The 10,182-nt window shown below is 39.0% G+C and overlaps 1 non-coding gene across 1 annotated transcript; it reads right to left on the bottom strand.

The window, feature by feature from the left end:
• Positions 1–2,702: 2,702 nt before the first annotated feature.
• Positions 2,703–2,805, bottom strand: LOC117796261. The gene has a single exon (XR_004620622.1). It is a non-coding gene; the product is annotated as a U6 spliceosomal RNA (small nuclear RNA).
• Positions 2,806–10,182: the final 7,377 nt, after the last annotated feature.

Raw genomic sequence — 10,182 nt, forward strand, 5'->3', positions numbered from 1 at the left:
AATGTTAGCATATTTTAATTTGTTCTTATGTTAGGATATATCTGACTTAAAAGCACAAAACTCAGAATGGGGTAGATAATTATGGGAAAGGCATAAAAAATGAGGCTCAGTACAAATACTTTTGTTCTTATCTTGGTAGTATAGAAGAATTATCTAGATCAGGGTTCCACAAATTTTGGACAATGAGTAAACATTTTAGGCTTTGCAGGTCATAAAGCCTCTGTGTCAAAGCAGCCATAAGCTCCTCACAAAAACAAAAGAAAGGATAAAACCATTATGATCCTTTCAATAGGTGCAGAAAAAGCATTTGGCAAAGTCCAACATCTGTTCATGATAAAAAACACTTAAGTAAGTTTAGAGGGAACATACCACAACATAAATACATAAAAATCCACGGCTGACATTATAATCAGTATGAAAAACTGAGAGGTTTTCTCCTGAGGTCAGGGACAAGACAAGGATGTCCACTCTTGCCACTTTTATTCAACATAATACTAGAATTCCTAGACATAGCAATCATACAAGAAAAAGGAAAAAATTCAAATTTGTAAAGAAGTAAATTTGCAGATGACACAATACTATATAGAAAACCTCAAGGACTCCACCAAAAAATACTAGAACTGACAATCAGTAAGGTCACAGAATACAAAATCAATGTAAAGAGGGGCACCTGGGTGGCTCAGTCAGTTAAGCATCTGACTTCAGCTTAGGTTGTGATCTCAGGGTACTGGGATTGAGCACAGGCAGTAATTTCTCTGACATTGGCCATAACATTTTTCTAGATATGTCTCCTGAGGCAAGGGAAACAAAAGCAAAAATAAACTATTGGGACTACATCATAATAAAAAGCTTCTGAACAGCAAAGGAAACAATCAGGAAAACTAAAAGGGAATCTATAGAATGGGAGAAGATATTTGCAAATGACATGTCCTATAAAGGGTTAGTATCATATATATATATATAACTTAATATCCAGAAAACAAATAATCCAATTTAAAAATGGGCAGAAGACATGAACAGGCATTTCTCCAAAGAAGATATTGAGATGGCTAACAGACTGTGAAAAGATGCTCAACATCACTCATCATCAGGGAAATGCAAATCAAAACCACAATGAGATATCACCTCACACCTGTCAGAATGGCTAAAATCCAAAACACGAGAAACAACAAGTATTAATGAGAATGTGGAGAAAATAGAAACCTCATGCACTGTTGGTGGGAATACCAACTAGTGCAGCCACTATAGAAGACCATATGGAGTTTCTTCAAAAACTAAAAATTGAATTACCATGTTATCCAGTAATTCTGGGTATTTACACAAAGCATATAAAAACACTAATTCAAAAGAATATATGTACCCCTATGTTTGTAGCAGCGTTATTTACAATAGCCAAAATATGGAAGCAGCCCAAGTGTCCATTAACTGGTGAATGATAAAGAAGGTATGGTATATACATAAAATGTAATATTACTCAACCATAAAAAAAGGAATGAAATTTGGCCATTTACAACAACATGGGTGGATCTAGAAGGTATAATGTCAGGTGAAACAAGTCAGAGAAAGATGATTTCACTTCTGTGTGGAATTTAAGAAACAAATGAACAAAGAAAAAGACAAATAAAAAAAACAGACTTTGAACTGTAGCGAACAAACAGATGGTTACCAGTGGGGAGGTGGGTAGATGGATGGGTGAGATAGATGAAGGGGACTGAGCACACTTACCATGATGAACCCCAAGTAATGTGTAGAATTTTCAAATCACTATATTGTACACCTTACACTAATATACTTAATGTTAACTACACTGGAATTAAAAGAAAAAAAATTTTCAGCAACCGTAAACAGTATGTAAATAAATAGGCGTGACTGTGTTCCAATAAAATTTTATTTTCAAAAAGAATCAGTGTGCTGAATTTGGTCCCTGTGAAGTAGTCTGTTGGACTCATGCTCCTGATAACAGTTCCAGTTACCTATATGTAGCACGACAGCCTTGTTTGCACTTTCCCTAGATGAGTGCATATTATGGGGGTGTGTGGGGAGGCAGCCTCTCCCATATTATTCCATATAACAAATACTTAAATAGTCCTTTTTATATACCAGGTACAGATTCTAATTTCTTTAAATATATTTATTCAGTGAAACTTTAATAAAACTGTGGGGTTTTTCTAATGTCAGGTTTACTCATCTATTACATTCCTTGAAAATTCTTTCTCCCCTGTTTGAATATTTCAGTGTACTAATTTTCCCCTGGTTTTCTAAAACTAGGCTGTTGTTAAGAAGGGATAAAACAGATCATTTATATCAAATTTAGTGTTAATAATCATCAGAAAATAGTATCCCAAAACATACTTTTCCACTCAGGAGAGATTGGGAACCATCTCTTTGTCCCTAATTCTCATCTCTAAAATGGGGGACTTTGATGGTTTTTACTGCTCACTGTAAATTAGAATCACCATGGGGGCTTTTGAAAATCTCTCTACTTTTTGTATATCTTTAGGGCTGGGCTTTGGATATGTACGCTTACCAAGCTCGGGAGCTTCTCGTGAAGTGGGCCTAGTGGTCCTTAACCTTGTTGCACGCTGCAGTCCCCTGAGAAGCTTTCATAGCTATTGATATTTTCAGTCACACCACTAGAGATTTTTATTTCATTGGTCTGGGATGTGATCTGCGCATCAGTATTCTTTAAGGCTTCTCAGGTGATTCTGCTGTGCAGCCACTGAACTCTACGGTCATCCTTGTGCAGGGGCCACGCTAATCTCTGTATCATTTCGATTTGAGTATATGTGCTGCCAAAGCGAGCACTGCTGAGCTGTGCTCAAGGTAGTCCTCTGACTAGTGTGTGCAGATGGGTTTGGATGGATGTGAAGATCTTTTTTCTTAACTTTGCTAAGAATCCATGATTTCACATTTATTAGACATGCTACAGCAGAATATGGCATTTAGGTTATGGAAAACCACAGTTATCTTAGGTCATGTTCAAGTTGTTACTTCTGGGTCACGGTATTCAAACTTACCTAAATTATTTTGAGAATGCTGCTCAGGGACCTTAAACTACTCTGAAAAACATTTGCAGCCTAATAGAAGTCACGATTTAACTCACAACCTTCTCATAAAAAAAAATCAAAATGTAATTGGAGCATATTAAATAACTCTATTTTTAGACAACTGAAGTAATGCCCTAAAACCGTATTGAAGAGTCGAGTCTGCTGCTGTTTGTTTGAATGGAATTCAGTTAGGAGATTTGGGTTTATGCACTTGAGGCTTTAAGATTCAATGATCAATCTATCACAAAACTAATTTATATCCTACATTGGTGTAAGAAAGACACTGTTCTCTGCTATGGAGGATAGTAAACTGAAGAACATAAAATCCCTCTCTTTCAGTAATTTATAATCTTACTTGATGATAAAACTTAAACATGAAGCATAAGGCAGTCCACCCCAAGCTCCAGCTGCTGTGAATTCAGAATAGCAAGGCTGATCTGTGTACAAGTGGTAATTAAGAGATGGCATAAATAGAACAGAACTGTCCTGTGTGGTGCGAGCCACTTTTATAACACCTGGAATGTGTGTTAAGAATGCAGATTCCTAGGACACATCCAGTCCTACTCAATCAGTCTCTCTGGGCAAGAGCCTGGGATCTGTCCTTTAAACAGAATTTTCAAACCTTTACTATGTACACAAGGCTTGAGTACTGTTGATTCAGTAGATGCAGAGTAAGCTAGGTCTTATAAGATGGGTTGGAGTTAGGCAACAGTAATGAGTAGTTCACATGTATTGAAAGCTAGACACTTTTTTTTTTAAATTTTTTAATTTTTATTTTTTTTAAGATTTTATTTATTTGAGCGAGAGATAGCCCGAGAGGTGCAGAGAGAGAGAGAGAATGTTGAGCAGACTCTACGTTGCGCATGAGTCCCAATGAGGGGCTTGATCTCATGACCCTGAGATCATAACCTGAGCCAAAACCATGTCGAGTGCTTAACCGACTGCCCCACGCAGGTGCCCGGAGACACTGTTTCAAATGGTTTAAGTATATTACCTCCTTTAAACTCCCCCTGAACAAATAAAAATCATGAGTCAAGTTTTGTTAATATCCCCATTTGACATATGAGGAAACTGAGGCATGGGGAACTTGAGCAGCTTGCTTGAAGTCACACAGCTACTCAGTGGCAGAGGCAAGATCTGGGGACAGGCATTCTTAGTCCTGACCCTGTACTTCACATGACTTTTTCTCTAAGCCAGAAGGAAGGAAAAATACATTAATTTTAACAAACTCACAGATTCATATGAACACAGGGATGAATTACATATAAACAGAATTTATAAATGAACTGGAAAGTAGTTATTGAAGTTTGTTAAGAGCAGGTGAGAATTACAGTACAGTCTCAAGCACAAGAAACAGAGTTGAACTGATCCTGGGTTGCCACTGAGGGATGAAGGAAACATTATGAAGAGGTTGTAGTTCAAGGCCCTGATCCCATGTAAGAGTTTCCCAGGAATACAGAGATTAGCAGGATTGCTGCAAAGAATCCTGAGTCTAGGGAATACTTAATAAAACTATCAATTATTGAGAGGCTGCTGCTCCCCATATGACCAGTTTTGATACATTTTACAGTGGAGTCAAGTGGATGAACCCAGACTTTTGCACCAAGCCAGAACAATTTAATTATTAGCCACCCTTCTCTCTCTCATTTGAGGATGGAATCAGGTGAATTTATGGTGCAGAAAGTGACGTTTTCTTCAGAGAATAGAAAATCAGTATTTTGGAGGTATCTTTAACTTGCCCAAATATTCTTGTGGGTATTCTGGGCATCATTGTGGGAAACAGTGAGGGGCTGGTGCAGGCAGAGCAGGCACAGTCTTGATGCTGGTGGCAGAAGTCGTACTGGGGCTTTGACAGTGGGTGAGTCCGGCTCGCTTCCTGGCTGTGCAGCAGCCTGTAACACCAGCCACAAAAGTAATTTCTGAACAGGCAAATGCAAAAGGTGAGACAGAACCAATTAGCCTTGACAGTGTAGCAGACACATTAAAACCTTTAACTCATTGGTTTTCAGGGACCCTTCTTTCTTTGTAAATATTACCATTGACCTCTCAAATAAACCTTTCTCAACATTAAAGGAAAAAAAAGTGTGAGAAAGTCCATATGAAATATGTAGCACATCAAACAGGAATTCGATAGTTAACGTGACAGGTGGCATTGCTGCTTGCTTGAACTTGTCTGCTCCAGACTCATCAACAGGTGGTGTCTTCAGCCATATATTGCTTTAAAATGTAAGGCCTCAGATGATGAGAGGATTGCCTTTGAGAAGACAGTCTGTGACTCACAGTTTGCAAGAGGAGGGGGAACACGGCCAGCCATCCATAGGAGGAGGCCCCAGGATGGGTCAGGTGGCAGAGGGAGCCAGGGGAAGAATGGGCAAGAACCTTCATTCTGGTCTTAGAGGGAAGGAATGGGCGAGGCAAGGTAAACTGGTTTAGGATTGAGTAAATGAATGTTTTAAGCAGGTCGTAGAGCATAGAGCTTGTTCCTAGTTGCCTGATACCTTGTCCTGGGCTGTTTAGGGCAGGGGAATATTGGTTCTGCCCTGTAAGAGCTCCATAGAGGAGGGTGAGGGTGGGCTTTGGGTTGGTTAGTTTGCATATGAAAAGTGTGTTCCTAGCAAGTGTTTACAGTAGGAATTAGCTAGGCCTGGAGGAAGCTATCTCTCCATAATCAGGGCTCCAGACGTCAGAGCATCAGAGGGGGGAAAAGATTAATACTCACATGGTGGATGCTTTATTTTAGGACCTAATACCAAGAGTACAATTATTTGTTGAGAATGACTGAGTCTAATGAACATGACAGTAGAACTTGGCTTTCTGCACGGATTTGAATCAAGTTAGAGAAAAGACAGTTGTGTCCTATGAGTGACAAAGCTTAGCTGACCACCCACCATCCACATTTTTTTTCTTCACATGCAGTAGGATTGGAAGAACCTGGATAAACTCCAGATGTCTAATTTCATCCTACTGTATGCCCCAAGTTGTCACTGCTTGTGTTTCTTGATCATAAACATTTATTTCGAGTCCTAGAGCACTGATGCAGTATGATTTTTGTGCTCAAAATGCATTTTTCTAATTTTAAAGCCCATAGAGTTATCAAGGATCTGAGGGAGCCACTTACATTTTTATTGTGATAATCAATAGTATTATAAGAGGAGAATTAAATGTCTAGACGAGTTTTAAATTTCCAAATCTTCCATTGTCCTGGGACATACATTCTGAGAACATCAAGTATCTACTATCGTTAGGTTTTACTACCTAGTGACCTTAAAAATGATTTTACAAAACAGACTGCAAATACTGTAATGTGGGGTTCCCTTTTAGAAATCCTAATTTGAATTGTATTACAAAAGAAATAACTGCTGTGTGTAGAATATATTGGCAAATAAAACAAATCCCAAAGAAAATTACTTCTGAAAAATTTGAAATGTAGTTACAGATAAAAAATATTTTTAGAGAAAACTGAATCACTCCATGGATGCCTTCTATTTGTAACTTAGATATTTCATTTTGTAAGTTGTGAATATATTTTCACTTCTAAAAATAGTTACTACATGATAATGGCTAGTACCCCATTATATTTTTCCACTAAGATTTATTTAAGTAATCCCCTATTTTAGAATGTTTCAGTATTAAATATGTTGTTAATTTCCTTAGGTTAAATTATTAGAACTGGTAATGCTGATTGAAAGAGAATTCATGTTTTCAATTCTTTTAATACATAAGACAAAAATAACTCCTGGAGAAGCTGATAAAATTTATACTCTTCACAAGTATAGAAGTATCAGTTTGATAGCCAGGAGGTTATTCATTGTTTTCATTTACATTTCTTCCAATACTTATATGCTCTACCATTTTTTTTTCATGTGTCTATTGTTTGTGTTCTTTGAAATAATGCCTATTTATTTCTTTGACCTTCTGTCTTTTGGTGGGTTTATAATTTTTTAAACTTATTTCCTAGAACTTATTTCCTAGAACTCGCTGTGTTTACAGCGCACTAACTGTAGCAAATTCATCTGATGCCCCACATCACATACCCTTGACTTACCTCTGATTTCAGCCACAGCTGTGGACAGTAGTTCTCTGATATCAGATTCTCTGATATGCACTTCATATCTTTTTACCTTCTATTTTAGGGAATTCTCCAAAGGCTCACAGCCTTCTTGGATGGGAGACATTAATCCTCACCCAGTCCGGGACTGGAAGCAGCGGGGCAATGCTCCAGCCTCCTTACTCTGGATGGTTAATTCTAGACAGCATGTTGTGTGGTTTTCAGAGGTCCCAGAGGCTACCCTGGCCTTCAGCAATGACCTTGATTTTTGTTTCCTCTTCCTGTCCACTTTCACTTTTCCCTGCTCTCTCACTTCTATTCCCTCATATCACTTGATACATAAGCACTCAAGTCCTTGTCCCAGGCTCTGCGTTTAAGGGACTTGAAGTGAACACATTAACTCTCTTCATTTAGGCACTGGTATTTTAAATTTCTCTCCGGCTTGGGCCAATAGAATTGTCTTTTATTTAAATTGACCTTTCACATCTGTTATTTTTCTCTAGGTCTCTAGCTGTTTTTGTTCTGTGCTGAGCATATTGGTTTCCCCTTGTTGCTGTAACAAATTGCCACACATTTAGTGGTTTAAAACAACACAGATTTATTCTCTTATAATTCTGAAGGTCAGAAATCTAAAATGGGTCTTACTGTGTTTAAAATACAAATTGTGGCAGAGCTGTATTACTTTCTGGAGGCTCTAGGGGAAAATCCATTCCCTGCCTTTTTCATTGTAGAGAAGTCACCATCATTCCTTGACTGATGGCCCCTGACTACATGTTCAAAGCTAACAGCATAGCATTTCCCAATCGTTAACTCTGATCCCTGTGACTCCTTCTCATAGGGACCCTTGTGATTACATCAACCACACCCACATAACCCAGAATAACTTCCTATTTCAAGACCCTTAATTTAATCAACCTGCAAAAACTGTTTTGTCATGCAAGGTAACATATTCAGAGGTTCTGGGGTCAAGATGTAGAGATCTTTGGGGAGCCATTATTGTGACTATCAAAGAATGCTGAAATTTTACTTTTTGGTATAGACTTCTAGATCGCAATTAATGAGAAATTTCTGATTTGTGAATCTGCAATTGCCAACATTTATTCTATGAATGGAGTTCTTTCAAATGATAGTCTTAGAGATCCCTTGATCATTTCAACATGCTCAGCAAAGTGCCTATCACTGGTTGTGAAGGTGTTCTCTATGTGTGGAACTCCACCCTACAGCCCAGTTCTGCTCAGGCCTGCATCATTCAGTTGTCTTTTATATTCTGTGGTAGTTTTTAAAGTTCACCCTCTTGGAGGAAAAACTATCTTCATTAGGGTCCAAGTTGGAAGGATACGCTTCTTGGGTGGAATAGTGGATGCCATGAAACTTTGTGGAAAACTCCAGCATCCTTTCTGGGTGCTTCATCTCAGGGTTTTTCAGCTTTAATATTCCATATCCACATCCAGTGCACTTTAGTGGTGGGCTAGTGTGGGTATCACTTGCTGACTCAGGTTCCTGAAGAAACTCACAGTTACTGATTTCATAAGGTTAGGTCCTGTTCTATCTTAGATGGTACAATGTGCTTAGTGTATGGAAGATTCAAGTCAGTGACTAATTAAGATAGGCTGGAGTCTTAGGAAAAAGAACATCTTTGGAGTGAGAGATGAGATTGAAGTCTAACTCTTGTACCTACTGTCTGTGTGTCCTTGGGTAATGTACTTAACCTCTCTGAATCCTACTTTTGTCTAGCAATTGGATATGTACAATAAACTATTTCCTGGGGAACAAGCAACTAGGGAATACATGAAATAGGATATGCAGTATATAGTCTAGCATCTGACATACTATATGGGCTCAGCAAATATTTGCCATTTTAAAATAATTACTTAGCAATTCTTCCCTTTTTCTTCCTGCATCATAATTTTTTCTTCTCCACCCTGTCATTTATTTAAAAAAAAAGATTTTATTTATTTCAGAGAGAGAAAGAGAGTGCACAAGCATGAGTTGGGGAGGGGCAGAGGGAGAAGCAGACTCCTTGCTGAGCAGGGAGCCTGTTGCAGGGCTGGATCTCAGGACCGTGGGATTATGACTTGAGCCGAAGGCAGATGCTTCACCAACTGAGCCACCCAGGCCTGGTACACCCACTTAAAATAGCATGTAAAATCCCATTATTTCTTCCATTTAAAAAATGCTCTCACTAGAGCCCCACTTCCCTCTTAAGATACCATCCATTTCTTTTTTTCCCATTCGTGTTGACATTTTCCAAAAACTAGCCCATACACTGTCTTCACCTGCTCTCCTCTGTTTCTCCCTTATTGTGGCACAATTTATATATCAATAATTGACCCATTTTTTGTATACAACTCTATGAATTTACTGAATAAATGCTCATGGAATGATGCTTTTAAGGGGTGTATGGGACTCTTTTTGTCTGCTCAGATGTCGCTTTTAGCAGATCTGTAAGCCCACCTCCCAGCTTCACCTCCCAGGTTGCTGCTATCAGCTGGTACCTATGACCTTGGGAGAGTTACCTTTGGGTATTGGAAACACCTTGGTTCTGTGAAGCACAGAAAGTATCTGGGAATTCATGTCACCACCCCAATCCTGAAACCTGGGTCATAGCCAGTGGCTGGCTGCTATGGGAGTACTAACACCTACCTCCTTGAGCTCACAATGGGACAAACTCTGACGTGTGATTTATACTCCAGAGCTGCCCACAGGATCAGGCTGAGGCTGAGATGTGCTTGACTTTTTCCTCTTCCTTATCCTGATCCTTCCACTCCTTTACTGCTGTCTCCTGAGGACACTTGCTTAATAAATCACTTCCATTTAAACCCTTGGCTATGGGTCAGCTTCTGGGAGAACCTGACCTCGACAGGTGGCCAAATGTCAGAACTTGTCACAGCCACTGGCAAGATTTATGTCACAGGCATGGAAGGAGCAGGCATTCATTACAGCAGGCCTGGAAGCAAAGTTAGAGTCTGAATCATGATGACATCCTGAAGTGAGGGAAATTCAGGGAGAGATGGGAAGACCGGGGTCTGCAGCAGGTGGTGTGGGTAGTTCCTCTGAATAGTCACTGAAATAGATGATCACTGGCCC

The sequence above is a fragment of the Ailuropoda melanoleuca genome, chromosome 14 (assembly GCF_002007445.2).
Source record: "Ailuropoda melanoleuca isolate Jingjing chromosome 14, ASM200744v2, whole genome shotgun sequence".
Taxonomy (NCBI): Eukaryota; Metazoa; Chordata; class Mammalia; order Carnivora; family Ursidae; genus Ailuropoda; species Ailuropoda melanoleuca.